This window comes from Aethalodelphis obliquidens, unplaced genomic scaffold, assembly GCF_003676395.1.
Source record: "Aethalodelphis obliquidens isolate GAN/ISIS:26980383/991018 unplaced genomic scaffold, ASM367639v1 scaffold61, whole genome shotgun sequence".
Taxonomy (NCBI): Eukaryota; Metazoa; Chordata; class Mammalia; order Artiodactyla; family Delphinidae; genus Aethalodelphis; species Aethalodelphis obliquidens.
In genome coordinates this window covers 3,075,842-3,094,107 of record NW_020838005.1, presented here as the reverse complement: position 1 = coordinate 3,094,107, position 18,266 = coordinate 3,075,842, and the positions used below count along the sequence as shown (strand labels likewise).

The 18,266-nt window shown below is 45.2% G+C and overlaps 1 protein-coding gene across 1 annotated transcript in view; it reads right to left on the bottom strand.

Annotated features, from left to right (window-relative positions):
* Positions 1 to 18,266, bottom strand: part of DPYSL2 (dihydropyrimidinase like 2) — a 167,335-nt gene that overhangs the window by 145,402 nt on the left and 3,667 nt on the right. Inside the window, exon 2 of the mRNA XM_027088054.1 lies at positions 17,188 to 17,318. The gene's annotated coding sequence lies outside the window, so the exon portion shown is untranslated. The remainder of the gene's footprint in view (positions 1 to 17,187; positions 17,319 to 18,266) is intronic.

Sequence of the window (18,266 nt, the reverse complement as noted above, 5' to 3'; positions counted from 1 at the left end):
AATAAGGGGAGTAAAAAAAGCAATCGTCTAATTTTGGAACTTCAGGCGCTCCAACAGCTGGTAAGCGGAGATATTTGGGGGGAGAAGACGTCACTCAAATCACACCTCCCAGGAGGCTGCCTGCACAGCCTGCTCAGACAGCCAGCCCCAACCAAACACCACACCCTTTCAGAGACCAGGAGCGATGCTCAACGCAGCCTGTGCTTTCGCTCAAGATACTGACTTTGTAAATGTTGAGCTGAAAGCCTTATAATAGATGAGACTCAATACAAAGAGAAGTGGGGCACTGGAGGTCTTCAGGGAATTGAAGGAACATAAATGATCAACGCAATGAAACTTGCAAGAGAGGAGAACTTCGACTTACTTCTGCTGAGAGGACCTGGCTTCTCAATATACTTTTCCCTACATTCTTCATTTCTTCAGGTTCCTTCACAGGAGCCCCATGCATTGCCTATCCTCTTACAATGAAATAGAGAAGAAGGGAATGGGGCAGGGGCGGAGGGGAAGGGCGTGAGTTCTAAGCTACAGAGAGCAGTCTATCTATGGGGCCGGCCAGGGGACTCGTGGAAACCACTCTGCTATGGGGTCCAGTAAAAGGAAAGTACAGTTTGGCAAGTAATACTGGGTCCCAAATGGCAGCTGTTTCCAGTGGCAGGCCAGGCAAACAGGTGGCAATAAGTGGAGCAGGGTGGGAGGGGGTGGGATTCTAAAAAGTAGAAAGGAAGGGACTGATACTTATTTAACTCTTTCCATATGCTAAACGCTATGCCAGGCACTTTGCAGATATTATTTCATTTAACCTCTTGACAATCTCTACCAGAGAGTATATTTTTTTAAGATTTTTTGGTTTTGATGTGGACGATTTTTAAAGTCTTTATTGAATTTGTTACAATATCGCTTCTCTTTTATGTTTTGGTTTTTTGGCCATGAGGCACGTGGGATCTTACTTAGCTCCCCAACCAGGAATTGAACCCACACCCACTGCATTGGAAGGCGAAGACTTAACCACTGGACCACCAGGGATTCCCCCAGATAGTCCATGTGAAAAATAAGAAAACCTCAAAAAACTAAAAATAGAGTTGCCATATGATCCAGCAATCCCACTCCTGGGCGTATATCCAGACAAAACTCTAATTCGAAAAGATACATGCACCCCTATGTTCATAGCAGCACTATTTACAATAGCCAAGACACGGAAACAACCTAAATGTCCATCGACAGAGGAATGGATAAAGAAGATGTGGTTGGTACATATATACAATGGAATACGACTCAGCCATAAAAAAGAATTAAATAATCCCATTTGCAGCAACATGGATGGACCTAGAGATTATCATACTAAGTGAAGCAAGTCAGAAAGAGAAAGACAAATACCATAGGATATTGCTTATATGTGGAATCTAAAATATGATACAAATGAACTTATCTACAAAACAGAAACAGACTCACAAACATAGAGAAGAGACTTGTGGTTGCCAAGGGGGAGGGGGGGTGGGGGAGGGATGGATCGGGAGTCTGGGATTAGCAGATGCAAACTATTACATATAGGATGGATAAACAGCAAGGTCCTACTGTATAGCACAGGGAACTATATTCAATATCCTATAATAAACCATAATGGAAAAGAATATGAAAAAGAATGTATATATATATATATGTATAACTGAGTCACATTGCTATACAGCAGAAGTTGACAGAACGTTGTAAATCAACTATACTTCAATAAAATTAATTTAAAAATTTTTTAAAAATAAAAATGAGGAAACCAAGATTCAGCAGTCACCCAGTGGGTAAATGACAGGGTTGGAATCTGACCCCAGATCCTGGCCTCAAAGCCCACGGTCTTTCCCTACTATACTAAAGCATATGAGGGGGAGGGATAGATTGGGAGTTTGGGATTGACATGTACCCACTGTTGTATTTAAAACACAAAACCACAAGGACCTACTCTATAGCACAGGGAACTCTGCTCAATACACTATAATAACCTAAATGAGAAAAGAATTTGAAAAAGAATTTTTTTTAACTATTAAAAAGACAAAATAAAATAAAGCATCTGAGAAGTCAGCTAAAGCGGATCCTGGGGACCACAGGGGCTCCAGGGCAGGTACTAATCCTTAGAAGGCAGTCTAGAAAGAGAAAAGCCATTCCCCTCTAACTATAGGACCCAAGTACTCGAGAGTCGCCAGGGCAGAAAGCTAAGGGCTGACCATTAACAATAATATCTCAATGGTTGAGTTATAACGTGGGGCTGCAGCTGCTTGAATTCCTCCTGCCTCAGGTCTGGACTCAACTGTGATTTATAATCTGCCCACTATGTGTCTTCCTTACTAAGCTGTGAGTTCCTTAAGTGTTCTTTGTGTCCACAGCTGGTGGCGCAGCACCTGGCTCCACCAGGGGTAGGCGCTCCGTGAATGATGGTGGGATGTATGAATGGATGAATGCGTCCTTAATTGAGGGGCAGCATGGCAGAGACTACTTAATCAGGCAGTGACTGAGCAGGCAAGGTATCAAGGGGAAGCTAGAGTCCCCCAGTCCACCGCAGGAACTTCAGCGATCCCTGGTTAGAATTCTCTACTAGGATTCTTTGTACTTCTGAGTGGGTTTGACCACTCAGTTTTTTAAACCCACACACACTTGGATTATTAAATAAACACAAAGTTTATTTTTTTTCCTACAAATTTAAGGGTGAATTGACTTAATTTTTCACTTCACTCGCTTTTTATATGTGGCGGGGGGACGGGGGGGTGGGGGATGGGCACCGCACACAGTGTTAGAGAAGGCCAAGGGAAAGCTCTGGGCTTCTCAGAAGCAACCAGTTCATTGCTTATCCAAGGCCACAAAAAGCCTGGATTCCTAACATCCTCCTTCTGAGATGTTCCCATGGAAACCATGCTTGGGCTATTCTTGCACAAGGGCAACTTCTAGCACAGTCAGCCCTGGCTCCTGAGAGAATGTAGCGCCTGAGGTAGGAACCAGCAGACAAATTGTGAGAAGGGAAAAGCAAAAAGATTGCTGCTCTACAACCAGAACATACAGCTTCCTCTTCCCTCCTCCCACCCCCACTTTCCCAGGCACCCCGATGGGAAATGTGGCAGCCCCTTAATGACATGAAGCACAGACCTCCCCTGGCCTGAGTGATGGGACAAACAGGCATCTGCCAGGGAAGGCTACAATGTAAATTGCACCCTGTCCTGTCAGCGGAGGAAATGAGACGGGGCTGAGGGGCAGAGAAGGAATCTTGCACAGAGCAATGAATTTGATGCCTTCTGCCACGTGGTCTGATGGTGACCAGGTATAACCAGGACAAGAGGGAAATGATGCTGCTTCCCTGGACAGGGAGACGATATCCATCCCAGCCATCGCCCCACTCCTGGGTCCACTGGTTAGTCGTTAAGGCAGGAGCCACTGGAGTTGCCACCTTCGTTCCTAATGCCAGCTCCTTATCTGCTTCCACGCCACCTGCTAGGTGTGTGACCTTGGGACACTGCCTGACCTCTCTAAGCCTCTGCTCCCTTATCTGTCAAATGAGGGTAATGAGATCGGATGCGTAAGGTTCTTGCAAAGGAGGTGATATATGGGAGGTCCTCACCGTATCTCTATAACTGTTTATACGGCACACGCTCAAGCATAAGTTAGACTCTATTGGCAGGATGCAGGGATATCTTGTAGGACATCGGGAGGGGAATAGACCCAGGCCCCTTAAGGGCCCGGAACCAGGAACTGGGACTAAGCGGTCTCTTGTCTCTTGCGCTTTAGACTCTCCGCCTCTATCTGCTCATCAGCTTGCCCCGCCTCTCTGTGTGCAGGGGAGAAATGGTCATGCCAGCCGTGACTCCACATAGCCTTCTGACTCATGAGCTCAATATGGGCTAGAAGAGCCTCTGTGCCAGCTGCCAGTTCCAGGAAAATTGTCTCATTCACCCACGCTCAGTCAGGGTTCCCCGCTCTGGTCCATCAGGTGTGACCAGACAAAGCCTGAGGTCACCTCTCTCCCTTTCGCAGTGGGGAATCTCAGAGAAGGGAGCACAGAACGAACAGGCACCCAAAGTATTCTCTGCTTCCTCAAAGTCCTCCTCGGTGGAATTCTCCCAAAATCTCTGGGCAGATGACTCAGCAGGAGGCTGTGGTCCAGACTTTCTCCTAATATATACCCTGTCCTGCATAAGACAGGCTGCGAGCTCCTGGGAAAAACAGAGGGGCCCCACGTGCGCCCATCACGTGGTCACATCATCCGTATGTGAAAGGAGTCAGACAAAGCCGAACTCAGGAACCTCCTTCCTGCTGGTCTAATGTAGGGTGCGGAAATTCAGATCTCACAAATGTGTCCAGATTTTAGCCTCTGGAATATTGAGAGCTTCCCTGGAGCTCTAATGAATGATGATGATGTAAAACACAAGCTGATGTAAAATATTTCCAGCCTAGTTGCACGCTGGGAGAAAGAAGCATTATTTTATTATACTGGATCTTTTCCCACAAAGTCAAAAGCCATTCTCCCTTGCTGAGTTTAATAAGATTCATCTGTCACCTGGGTTAGAGTCGCTCACGTTTTGGGGCAATTTTTTATCTGTGTTATTATGCCGGCCTCAGAAGAAGGTAGCCCGGAGGATCAATTAGTCCTGTATTGAGAATCCCCTAGGGAAGTGATTCATTCAGTCACTCATTCATTTGACAAATATTTATCGAGTGCCTGTTAGGAGGGTGACAGTGTATTAAGCACTGGATAAAATGGTGGGCAACAGCAGGAAAAATCCTCAGTCGCACGGGGTTCACAGTCTAATGGTGAAACGGGCACTGTGAAAACCGCACAATCAAATCACACCTGTGACAGGTGTTCCGCGGGAGAGAGAACCTGTGTTGTAAGAAGGGGGTCTGTCCCGCTCAGGAAGTTGGCTTCTTTGCCAAGTGATGCTTGAGCTGAGTGATGAATGCTGAGTAGGTGTTCCCAGGAGTCGAGGCGAGGAAAAGGATTGTGACTGGACAAAAGTGCACGTGCCGATGAGTGGAGTGGGGAGTGAGGGTTGTGCACACCTATTAGAATGGCTAACGTCCAAAAAGCCAACCATACCAAACGTTGACAGAGCAACAGGAACTCTCATTCATTGCTGGTGGGAATGCAAAATGGTACAGCCATTTTGGAAGACAGTTTGGGAGTTTCTTACAGAACTAAACAAAATCTTATCATACCATCCAGCAGTTGTGCTCCTTGGTATTTATACCCAAATGAGTTTAAAACATATGTCTACACGAAAACCTGCACGTGGACATTTATAGCAGCTTTATTCAGAATTGCCAAATCTTGGGAACAACCGAGATGTCCTGCAGTGAGTGAGTGGATAAACTGTAGCACATCCAGACAATGGAATATTATTTGGTGCTAAAAAGACATGAGCTATCAAGCCATGCAAAGACTTGGAGGAAACTCAAATGTATATTACTAAGTGAAAGAAGCCAATCTGAAAGACTTCATACTATATGATTCCAACTATATGACATTCTAGAAAAGGCAAAATTAAGACAATAAAAAGTCAATGCTTGCCAGAGATTGGGCCGATGGCAGTGGGGGATGGAGGGAGGTGGGAGGAGAGAAAAGAGTGATGAATAGGTGAAGCACAGGAAATTTTTAGGGCAGTGAAACTAATCTGTATGATACTTTGAAGGTGGATACATGTCATTATACATTTGTCCAAACCCATAGAATTCTTTGTACAACATGGGAGAGTGAAACATGATATAAACTATGGACTTCCGTTAATCATAGTGTATCAGCTTTGTTTCATTCATTGTAACAAATGCAACATACCAATGCAAGATGTTAATAACAGAAGTAACTGTAGGGGAGAGGGGTAGTATATGGGAACTTTCTGTACTAGCTGCTCAATTTTTCTGTAAATCTAAAACTTCTAAAACATAAAACATATTAGTTGAAAAAAAGAGAGCAAACGGACGACGTTTGTTTCTGTATGATAAAAGTGACATCATTTTCTTTCGTATTTGACTATAATCCCATAATTTCAACCTAAGGTTTCATTATTTGTTTTTAAAATTGTTAATTACATGATTGATACATAAATACTTCCTTCTTGAAAATACGTGAAACACTACAGAAGGACTTGGAGTCAATCCCATTCCATTCTGGAATGGTAACCAGAGATAATTTGGTGAGACACCTTCTGGGTAGTCTCTGTGCATCTTCTCTGGATATACATATACCGATGCACAGTTGTTTTACTTGGAAATGCGTTCATCTAGAAACTTTCTTTAAAGTGACTTAAAGGGGGGTCTGATTTGACTCACACTCCAAGAATTCTGGACGTGAGTTGGTCCTAGAGTTAGCCCAGAAGCTCGGTGACATTAGGTGACACCACTGTCTTGACGATTCCCAGGAGCTTTTGCTCCTGTTTGCGACCTCGTGTCTACAAGATGCCTGTACCCTTCCAGGGGTCCACCTGCTACAGCTCCGTGTTCAAGGTGGGAAGAAGAGGAGAGAACTGCTGTATCTGATCTTTTGATCAGGAAAGCAAAGATTTCCAGAAACCTACCGATAGGCTTCCATATGTTTCACTTGCCAGATGTGTCCCATGGCCACCTCTAGATGCAGTGGAAGCAGAAAGGTAAATGTTTAACTGTTCCAACCATCCAAGAAGATGGCACCGAAGAGGCAGTCTGACAGCTGCTTTTGGATCTATCAACAGCTGTGTCTGACCGAACTGCTAATTTTTTAGTTTGTATATGTTTTTCAAACAATATTGTATGTCTTAGAGATTCTCTGTCAGTAATTTTAGACCGTTTTTTAAAAACCCGATCTGAGAGACTTTTAATACAATATTTAAACCCATTTTCATTTATTGTAATTATCGATGTACTTAAATTTGTTCCTGATTATCTTTTATGTTTTATACTTACCATGCTTTCTTGTTCTTTATTGTATTTCTTGTCTGACTTTTATTGGATTGCATTTGTCTTCTAATGATTTCTACATTATTATTCTATTTTTCTACGGATATCCTTTAACTTGAAACTCAGTTTTTTCCTATCAAAATCTAGTGCTGATGAGAATATACATCACTACCCTAAATGGGTAGAGGGGAACTAATGACTAAGCTTGGAGGCCCTCCTTATTAAGGATATATTTGCTGTCATTTCGTGGGATTTGGGATAGGAGAAGAAGCAGATGCATGCACTCCCTATGCCATTTCGATCCAATCTTTCTTCTTTATATTATAAGGGGAAAAGCAACTGAGAAAATTATTTCAAAACTAAAAGGGGAGAAGAAAGGATGAAGAAAGGTGAGCAGAGGATGATGCTCAAGGAGAAGGGATGGGTTAGTGATGGGAAAATTTTAGGCATGAGGGTGCAGTTTAGGGGGATTGGAGCTTTTCTAGGGCAACTCAAACTACCCTGTGAAGCTAAATTTCTCTTCCAAGCATACGTTCAGCATTCCTTGTTGTGTCTAGTTTGACACTGGCCAGAAAGAAATGAAAATATAGAGCCTGAAGAGTTAGATGACAGGCTTACTCTCAGGCTAAAGGATCAAGGCCAGAGGCAAGGGGCCGAGTCCCATTTTGAGAGTCACCAGGAATTACCAAGACTGGAGCCAAAGAAAGGCTGTATGTTGATTATTTTAATCAGGTATAGTAAACATGCAGGCACGAAAATGACCATCATGAAGAAAGAAGTCTTTATACTCAGACACCCCTAAAAATAAGCTATATGGCATGCCATGCAGGGCCACATGGGGAAGCACCAGGGTCGGTCAGGGGGCAGAGGGAATGAGAAGGAAAGAGCCTTTACTGTGGTTTTTGCAGGAGAGGCAAGGCAGGGGAAGCAGGCTTAGGATGGGCTAGTTTGAATAACTTCAGCAGGCTCTGGGTCACAGGCATCGTCCCTAGTTGTCTAGCACCTGGCCCTGGGATGATTAGGGCAGGCAGACATTGGCTCAGAGGGTGAGAGCAGATGAAGAAGGTGGTTGGAGGGCTGGGGTCTGGATTGGTTGGATTGCTTATGAAAGGTGCACTTGCAGGCATGTCTTTACTAGCTCTAGAAACTGCCCAGACTGGAAGGGACAGTCTCTCCAGGATCAGCAAGCCCTAGATGTCAATGCATCAGAAAATATCAATACCAAAAATTGAAAGGCATGATTTATACGAAAGTCTCAGCTCAAATCGGGAATTGAGGATCAGGGATCACCAACAAGATCAAGGTGCTGACAAATTGGAAGATAAGAAATGGTTGCGTGGGACCCACTGTTCTCTAAAAAGGACCTTAGGGATGCTTTCAAAAGGCCGCTCACTAATAAGCTAACATCAGCCTTCTATCTTACGTCTAACGTTTTAAAGGCAATTCCTCACGTTCAGAAGCAGAAAAATGTGTCCCAGCTGGAATATCTTACGTCTCAGTTTCCCCACGGCTCACACAAAAAATAAGGGCAAGTCACTGTCCCAAAGATTTTTCTTAATTAGTGAATTTACAGGAAAAAACCTTCACAAGGATAAAACATTGACATTACATTTAACTGTTACACTTAGCACTTCATCGCCTTTCCAATGAATAAAATCACGATCATCTCAACTATTCCAGGAAAACCCAGACCTAACTCATCTTGCTCCTGATGAGTTAGTACATGGCAGTCTGGTTGCCATTAGGTAGTGGATGGAACCACCTCCCCTGCTTCCGAGCTTCCGAAGAGAAGGCAGAAGTGACGGGAAGCTGCCAGGCCTGCAGATGCCAATGTGCAAATCCACCAAAGTGGACCAGCCACATCCCCTGGGATTGCCAAGTCTGCCAAATCCAGCTGAGACGTTACACAGAGTCCATCGGTGACCGGAAACCCGGCCAGCCTAGAGCCAAACGCGTCTGGTCTAATGAAAAGGCCTTTGGCTGGTGGCACTGGATGCAACAAGTACAATCATCTGCGATGGCTGAGAAACTCCCTCATTCCCTTCTTCTGCAGTCTTGGCTCCTGAACTCAGTCCAGAACAAAGAAATGCTGAAGCAGCAGAACAGCTAGGACCCAGGGTTTCCAATTCATAGAGGGCAGGAGAAAGCCGGGCTCGGTCAATTCCTTCTCAGCTTCCCATCAGGGAGAGAGGCGACCAAGCCCACGGCTGGGGATTCTCACCTATTTTTATAACCATCGAACATTTGTACAGCCCCTCCGAGCCAGGCACCGGGCAAGGCACTGTGGGCCATGTAAAGAATAAGCTCCTGGGGCTTCCCTGGTGGTCCAGTGGTTAAGGCTCCACGCTGCCCCTGCAAGGGCACAGGTTCGACCCCTGGTCAGGGAACTAAGATCCCTTATGCTGTGCAGGAATGTTAATTAGCTTGATTGTGGTGATTATTTCACAATGCATAGGTATTTCAAAACATCCAGGGAATTCCCTGGAGGTTCAGTGGTTGGGACTCTCCGCAGCCTCACTGCCGACGTCCCGGGTTCAATCTCTGGTCGGGGAACTGTGATCCCACAAGCCACGTAGCACAGCCAAAATTTTTAAAAAAGAATAAACTCCAGGCTCTGCCCTTCAAGAACTCATGGCCCAGAAAGGGGATGAGGTCAGCACCTGAGGCTGGGACAGACAGAGAAAGAGAGTCAGAAAAGGCCTCATGGGGGAGCAAGGAGACCCACCCCCAAACCAGCAACCACCTACTGCTGGTTGGACCACACTGTGCTGGAACAAACCACCACCCTCGGGAATTCGGCCTAGTCAGGGGAGCAAAGGAAGGAATGCACCCAAACACTTCCCCGCCGATGCTGTAGGTTCAGAACCTACGGCACGTACGGTGCACAGACATAGCACAGCGGAGCACCTGAGCTGGGTTTTTAAAACACAGGAAGGATTTCAACAGCGCAGGGAGGAGAGAACATCAGTGTTCTTGCCAGAGGGGGCAGTGGATGCCGAGGCAAAGAGGCGAGGATGCTCAGGGCACATCCAGCTGAGCTCAGCAGAAAGAGCAGCTATGGGAGGGCCTTGAAAACCAGAGTGCAGAGGATAGATGTAGTCAATGGATCCATCAGTCATTTTTTTAAAAATTGTGGTGAAAAGCACATAAAATTTATCATCATAACCATTTTTAAGGGTACAGTTCAGTCGCGTTAAGTATATTCACACTGTTATGACATGGGTCTCCAGAATTTTTTCAGCCTGCAAATCTGAAACTCTGCCCCCATGAAACAACTACCCTATTCTCCCCCCATTCCCACCCCGGGCAACTCCCATTCTACTTTCTGCCTCTATGAATTTGACTATTCTAGGTACCTTATACAAGTGGAATTATACAGTATTTGTCTTTTGGTGACGGGCTTATTTCACTTAACAGTATCTTCAAGGTTCATCCATGTTATAACCTGTGACGGGATTTTCATCTTTTTTAAGGCTGACTAATATTCCCTTGTGTGTATATACCACATTTGTTTATCCACTCATCTGTCAATGGATACAGGCAGGTTGCTTCCACCTTTTGGCTCTTGAGAATAATGCTGCTACGAATATGGGTGTACAAATCTCTCTCTGAGTCTTTGCTTTCAATCCTTTTGGATATGAAGTGGGATTGCTGGATGATACGGTAGCTCTATTTTTAATTTTTTGAGGAAGCACCACACTGTTTTCCATAGTGGTTGCACCATTTTACATTCCTGCCAACTGGGCACGAGGGCTCCAATCTATCGACATCCTCGGCAACACTTGTCATTTTTTTGTTTTTTCGATAGTCGCCATTCTAGTGTGTGTGAGCATCCTTCAGTCATTTTTGAGTAGGGGCATGATGGAGTCAGAGCTACATGTTGGAGGTTGTCTCTGGCAGCAGCAAAGTCAAGAGGCAGGAGATGGTCAAGGCTTTGGCAATGGTCAGAGTGTAGGGAGGGACTCCTGACCAGGGCTGGTGGTAAAGGAAAGAAGCAGCTAGACTCAGGGGAGGCAAGAGAGAGGGAAGAGCTAGACGGGACTCAAGTTTCAAGCACAAAAGACCGAGAAAATAGTGATACAATGAGAAAAATAGGAAGCTGGGATGGAGGGCTGCCTGTGGGGAGGTTCTGAGATCGGGCAGGTGCCCGCAGGCGCGAGGTCTGTTGTCAAGGCAGGGCTGATGCCCTGAAGACAGCTCAAGGCTAGACACGATCATGATGTCGTTCCTACGGCACTTTTATGTATACGATCCCCTCCGTGCTCACGACACCTGGTGAGGTGAGTCCAAGCAGGTGTCATTTCCACCAGCTGAGCAATGAGAAAGTATAAATGACAAGCCAAGCCCACATGGCATATCAGACAGAATCAGAGTCTGGGTAAGCTCCTGAGTCTGGTTCTATTCCCGTGGCCTCTTTCCTTGAGATAAGACTTGTCCAGGAGCATGGAGGGCTCAATCAGTGGAAGACACATTCATCCGACAAATATTCTTTAAGTGACTGGCAGTGTACTAGGTGTTGATTTACTAGTTATTAAAATCACATAGACATGATCCTCCCATCATGAAGCCTATATTCTTGTAGATGACATAGTAAACGAGTAGGCCTTCTGACAGTTTTCCTAGAAGCCCAAAGAATTCCTCAGGAGAAGTGTCCCAAGGCGAATCTTTGCCTCCAGAACGGAAGCTGCTCTGCCAGGTCTGTCATGTTAACTCAAGATGGACCACGTGCAGACTTAACGCACCGTATCCAAGACAACAGCAAAGGAGGGCATTGCCTAGAATGAGTCCTTAAAATATCTAGGCACAAAAGGTACTTCTGGTTGACTTTCAGGGAAAACATTATTCTTTTCTCTCTATTCTCTTTTTCTTTTACTCAAAACTCATCAGCAAAAGGCTGTCTTCTTCACTCAGTACCAATAATCCATGTCTACAGAGGAGGTTGCCAGCATACCCACGTTCATAGCAGCATTATCCACGACAGTCAAAAGGTGGGGCCGCCTACATATCCATCAACATGAATGGGTAAACAAAATGTGATACATACGCACGCTGGAATGCTATTCAGCCTTGAAAAGGAAGGAAATACCGACACGTGCTACAATATGGATAAACCTTGGAGACATTATGCTAAGCGAACTAAGCCTGTCACAAAAAGACAAATATGGCACGATTCCACTTACATGAGGTACTTAAGAGTAGCCACATTCAGAGAGACAGAGTGTAGAATACTAGTTACCAGGAGCTGGGGGAAGGGAAAATGAGAGTTATAAGAATGGGTACAGAGTTTCAGTTGGGGAAGATGAAAAATTTCTGGAGATAAATGGTGGTGATAGATATTGTGAACGTATGTACTACCACTGAACCATATACTTAAAATGACTAAAATGATACATTTTATGTTTTGTATATTTTATCACTATACATACATATTTTTTAAAAAAGGTTTCAGGCTTCCCTGGTGGCACAGTGGTTAAGAATCCGCCTGCCAATGCAGGGGACACAGGTTCGAGCCCTGGTCCGGGAAGATCCCACATGCCACGGAGCAACTAAGCCCGTGTGCCACAACTACTGAGCCTGTGCTCTGGAGCCCGCGAGCCACAAATACTGAGCCCGCGTGTCACAACTACTGAAGCCCGTGCGCCTAGAGCCCGTGTTCCACAACAAGAGAAACCACCATGATGAAAAGCCCGCGCACCGCAACGAAGAGTAGACCCCACTCGCTGCAACTAGAGAAAGCCTGAGCTCAGCAACGTAGACCCATCGCAGCCAAAAATAAATATTTTAAAAATAAAATAAAAAATTAAAAAAAGGTTTCCATGCTGCCAGTAGGAAAGCTAGCAAACAAACCTCTTCTCCATCTTGAGGGACTTAGTCTCATCATCTTTAATAAGCGGAGCTGACTAGAGGCTTCTGGGTCTGCGGTCTGACGTTTCCATGGTAACCACAACAAGCAGATGCCTGGCGAGCAGGATTTCACCATCAAAGCAACAGGGTTCACCTTACTGGTCTCCCTCCCATCCGCTCCATTCTCTAAATTGCTACACAGAGAGCTAAAAATCTGTCGGATGTGCCTCTCTCCCTCTCACGCCATCACTCAGGTGCTCTGAAGCTCAGTTATTCCAGCATGCCATGCTGGAGTTTATTCCCACATGCTCTTCTCTCCATTCTAGAACACCTTGTCCTTCTCATGCCCCACTCCCCCAGCATGTTCCTTTACTAGCTCTTCCCTCTCTTTCCAATTCTTCAGGGCTCAGCTGCCATGTCCCTTCCTCCAGGAAGCCTCCCTCTCCTAACTGCCCGGATGGCATTACATCCTCTGTTACATGTTCCCATGGCACTCTGCCTCCTCCCAGGGGAAGACATTCATGGAACAAACCACAGTGAGGGTGAGGGTGAGAAAAGTAGGCAGTAAGAGAGGGGAGAGTCATCCCAGATGCCTTTTATTAAAATTAGAGAGAAGCCTGTGAGCATTAGGGACTTTGGACTCAGAACCCATCAGACCGGAAACCCCAGATCTCCTTCTCAGAAGTTGTGTGACCGTAACCAAGTTACTTAACTGCTTCAAGTCTGTTTCCTCTTCTGCAAAGCTGAGATAAAATTTCCGAACTCTCCGGGCTGTTGAAAAGTTGAAGGGAAGTGGCATATCTCAGCAGCTCTAGTCTGGGGTCATTCCCCGCCAGTCAAACGTCCTCAGCCCTCCTTACCTAATACCTGATTTCCTGCCTGCACTCTGCTTCCTCCCCAGCTCAATTCCCAGACTGCAGCCAGAGCATCTTTCTAAACTGCACAAGCGATAACCCTCTGCTTGCCTGGAGTCATTCTCCATTGACTCCAGGAGAAAATCTACACTCATAGTTGGTCCCCTGCTGTGCTCTCTGGCCTCATATTTCTCTACTGCCCCCTACGGCCTGAGTTCTAGCCACACGGAGTTTCAGCTCAGGCTCTCTCCTGCCTGTGGGTCATCGCACCCATTTCTTCCTCCATGTGAAACACCATCCGCAATCCCACGCTTTGCCTGACGACACTTACTTGTCCTCAGGTCACTTCTGTGAAGCCCCACCTGGCCTCTGCCACTTGCACGCACAGCCCCATAGAACTCTATGATTTTCATCGTCCTGCCCGTTATTGCATTTTTTGTGTGCATTACAATTTTTTTTAAACTGGCTTTACCAGTTTCATTAATGTATAATTGACATACAATAAACTGCATACATTTAAGTATACAATTTGATTAGCTCTGACATGTACACACCCGTGAAAGAATCACCACACTCAAGAGAATAAATGTAGGGACTTCCCTGGTGGTCCAGTGGTAAAGAATACGCCTTACAATGCAGGGGATGCAGGTTCAATCCCTGGTCAGGGAACTAAGGTCCCACACGCCACGGGGCAACTAAACCTGTGCGCCACGACGACTGAGCTTGCGCGCCTCAACTAGAGAGTCTGCTTGCCATGAACTACAGAGGCTTCGTGCCCCGGAGCCTGTGCACCACAACTAGAGAAGAGAAAACTCGCGCACCACAACTAGAGAGAAGCAATGAAGAGCATGCACGCCTCAGTGAAGATCCCGTGTGCCGCAACTAAGACCCAATGCAGCCAAAAAATAAATAAATAAATCTTTTAAAAAATGATAATAAATTTATCTATCAGCCCCTCAACTTTCTTTGTTGTCCTCTGATAATCTCTTCCTCCTGCCCTCTCCAACCCTTCTCTCATTTTCAGGCAACCACCGATTGGCTCTGTCACCATATATTAGTTAGCATTTTCTAGAATTTTATATAAATGTAATCATATACTATATGATCTCTTTTCCCTGGCTTTTTTTACCCGGTGTAATTATTTTGAGATTCATCCATGTAACACCAGTAGTACGTCCTTTTTTTATTGTTGAGTAGTATTCTACTGTATGCATATAATACAGTCTGTTTATCCGTTTATCTGCTGATGGACATTTGTGTTGTTTCCTGTCTGTATGAGTGTATGCTTTCATTTCTCCTGGGTAAATATGTAGAAGTGCAATGGCTGTATCATATGGCAGAATATGTTCCACTTTTTTAACAAACTGTCAAACTGTTTTCCAAAAGGGGTTGTACCATTTTACATTCTCACCAGTAAAGTATGAGAGTTCCAATCGCTCTACATTCTTGTCAATACTTGGTATGGTCAATCTTTTTAATTCTAGCCATTGGAATAGGTGTATGATGGTATCTCTTATTGTGGTTTTAAGTTGCATTTTCCTAATGATTAATGATGCTGAGCATCTTTTCACGTGCTTATTTGCCATCCACACATCTTGTTTGGTGAAGTCTCCAAGAAATTTTAAAAGAAAACAAATTGTAAAAACTAAACCTGTTAGGGAAATCTTTTCATGAACGTAATTTCTACTCTTTACTCCACTATTTAAAGTGGAATATCTATAATTTTTCACATTTAAAAGTTGTGGTAGGGCTTCCCTCGTGGGGCAGTGGTTGAGAGTCCGCCTGCCGATGCAGGGGACACGGGTTTGTGCCCCGGTCTGGGAGGATCCCACGTGCCGTGGAGCGGCTGGGCCCGTGAGCCATGGCCGCTGAGCCTGCGCGTCCGGAGCCTGTGCTCCGCAACGGGAGAGGCCACAACAGTGAGAGGCCCGCGTACCGCAAAAAAAGAAATTGTGGTAAAATATACACAACATAAAATTTACCACTTTAACTGTTTTTAAGTGTACAGTTCAGTGGCATTAAGTACATTCGCATTGTTGTGCAACCATCACCACCAACCGTCTCCAGAACCTTTTTCATCTTCCCAAATTGAAACTCCCTACCCATTGAAAACTAACTCCTCGTTTCTCCCCACTCCTCCCAGCCCCTGGCAACCAACATTCTGCTTTCTGTCTCTATGAACTTGACTACCCTGGGCACCTCAAATGAATCAGACAACACATGTCCTTTTGTGACTGACTGACTTCACTTAGCATAACGTCTTCAAGTTCATCCATGTTGTAGACGTGACAGCATTTCTCCCTTTTTAAGGCTGAATAATATTCTTTTGTATGTATATACCACATTTGGTTTATCCATTCACCCATCAGTGACCACTTGGGTTGCTTCCGCTTTTTGACTATTGTGAATAACGCTGCTATGAACATGGGTATACAGATGTCTGAACCCCTTATTAATTGCATTTTTAATTTTTAAATGTAATTTTAATTAATTGCATTTTAATGGTTGTATACTACATTGCCTACAACAGTGCCTGACACACAGCAAGCATTTAATAAATATATATGAAATTGACAGCTAGACAAGTGAATGCATGAGTGAATCCCAAATTGGACATCAACTCAGACACAGCTGTGTCATTTGTCCTGTGGGTGCCAGTCCCAGTGTCCTAATGTCAGGATGCTGCATCAGTTAAGAAACTGATCTCTTTGGATCCCATCCAAGAAGGGAGGAAAACACTTCCCCTGCTTTAATTTGTCACCCTTGCCTCTGCTTGATGTCCCACGGGAGGCTCAGCTGCCTGAGGTCTCTGGGTTAGTCACAAGATACTCACTCGGGGGGAGGCATAGCTGAGGCTATTCTTTCCTCTGAGACATCTGAGGAACTACTCACTACATTCTGTCCCATGGAATAATAATAACATTAAAAGCTAACATTTTTGTGTGCTTACCCTGGGCCGGTGCTTTAGAAGCATTAACTCATTTCATTGTTAAGTAACCCTGAATTAGGCACTGTAAGACTCCTCACTTCACAAAACAAAAAGCAAAAGCACAGACAAGTTCATTAACTTGCCCATGGTCACCCAGCTAGTAAATGGCAGAGCCAGAGTTTGAATCCAGGCACTCTTGACTCCAGAACCTACCAGGCAGAAGAAAAAGGCACAACCAACCACTCAGGCTGAGAGCAGTTTTCATTTAGTTACGTTGAAGTTAAGCAGAGTCCCTCTAAAATGTTTCTGTCTAAGCCTGAATAATATTTATCAAATACATTTTGGAAAACACATTAAAAAATGTTAAGTCAGGGCTTCCCTGGTGGCGCAGTGGCTGGGAGTCCGCCTGCTGATGCAGGGGACACGGGTTCGTGCCCCGGTCCGGGAAGATTCCACATGCCGCAGAGCGGCTGGGCCCGTGAGCCATGGCCGCTGAGCCTGCGCGTCCGGAGCCTGTGCTCCGCAACGGGAGAGGCCACAACAGTGAGAGGCCCGCGTACCGCAAAAAAAAAAAAAAGTTAAGTCAAATAATCCCACCAAAAAGATAACCACTCAACATATTGGATGTTTCCTCCCCATTTCTTCTCCTTACTTACATACTTGAATTTAGCTGATATGATGAGTGTCTTCATTCTCTTAAGAAAGAGGCAACAGTCCCCCCGTCTTGATACATCTGCCATTGGCACCCATTCCTCCTGCTTAATTCTCTTCTATAGGTCTCCATTGTATTCCTGCCAAATGATGCAAAACAAGGGGGACGTTAATTTGTAGTAATAATGATGGCCTTTGACACTGAGTGCTGGCAAGCTCTGTGCTGAGGAAGCACTTCTGTATGTTATCTCATGTAGTTCTCACCGTAGCAGAACTGTATTAGATGGGCACATTAAGTTCATTTTAGTGATGAGGAATCTGAGACTAAAAATTTAGCATGTGCCTCTTCCTCTTACCTTTTCATTCCTGAATAACTTGGTCCTAAAGCCATTGGGTGAAGCCTAGAAAAACAGGTGTCCACATGGGGGTTGGAGGGGTTTAGACTGGGATGTCGGGCCTCCACTTCACCCCAAGCAGGTGGAAAGGACATCTGCATGAGGCTAGAAGGGCAGCTAAGTTTGATACTGAGCAAGACCCTGTGGGGCTCCTGGGCACAAAAGCCTTTCTTGTCCCCCATTTCTTTGATTACAGGCATTTGCTTCACTCAGCCTCCATGACTTTCCCTGAGTTCCAATAGGCAGGTTCAAACAGTTGTTGATCAGGGAAGGGAGGGGTTGGGAGACACGGGAGGAACAGTCAAGAGAAACAATAGTGCAGCCTCGGGGCAGGGTCCTGGTTCCCCATCAAGGAATACACATAACAATATCTTTGAGCTGTTTTGCAGATACTGAAACCCCAACTAAGTGGAGAAGTTAACGGTTGACAATGGTATGCTGCCCACAAGCATGTAGACCCCAGACCCGGTTGGAACCAGAAGGTTGATGATGCCGACTCCCACTTACCTCCCCACCAACCAGTCAGAAGATTGTCCATGAGCTGATCACGCCCTCTTTGAACCATTACTATAAGTCTCCTCACTACCCCCTCCAGGTCAGGACACATGGTTTTGAGGGCATTAGCCCACTGTGGCCCCCTTTGCCTGACAAAGCAATAAAGCTATTCTTTTCTACTTCACCCAAAACTCCGAG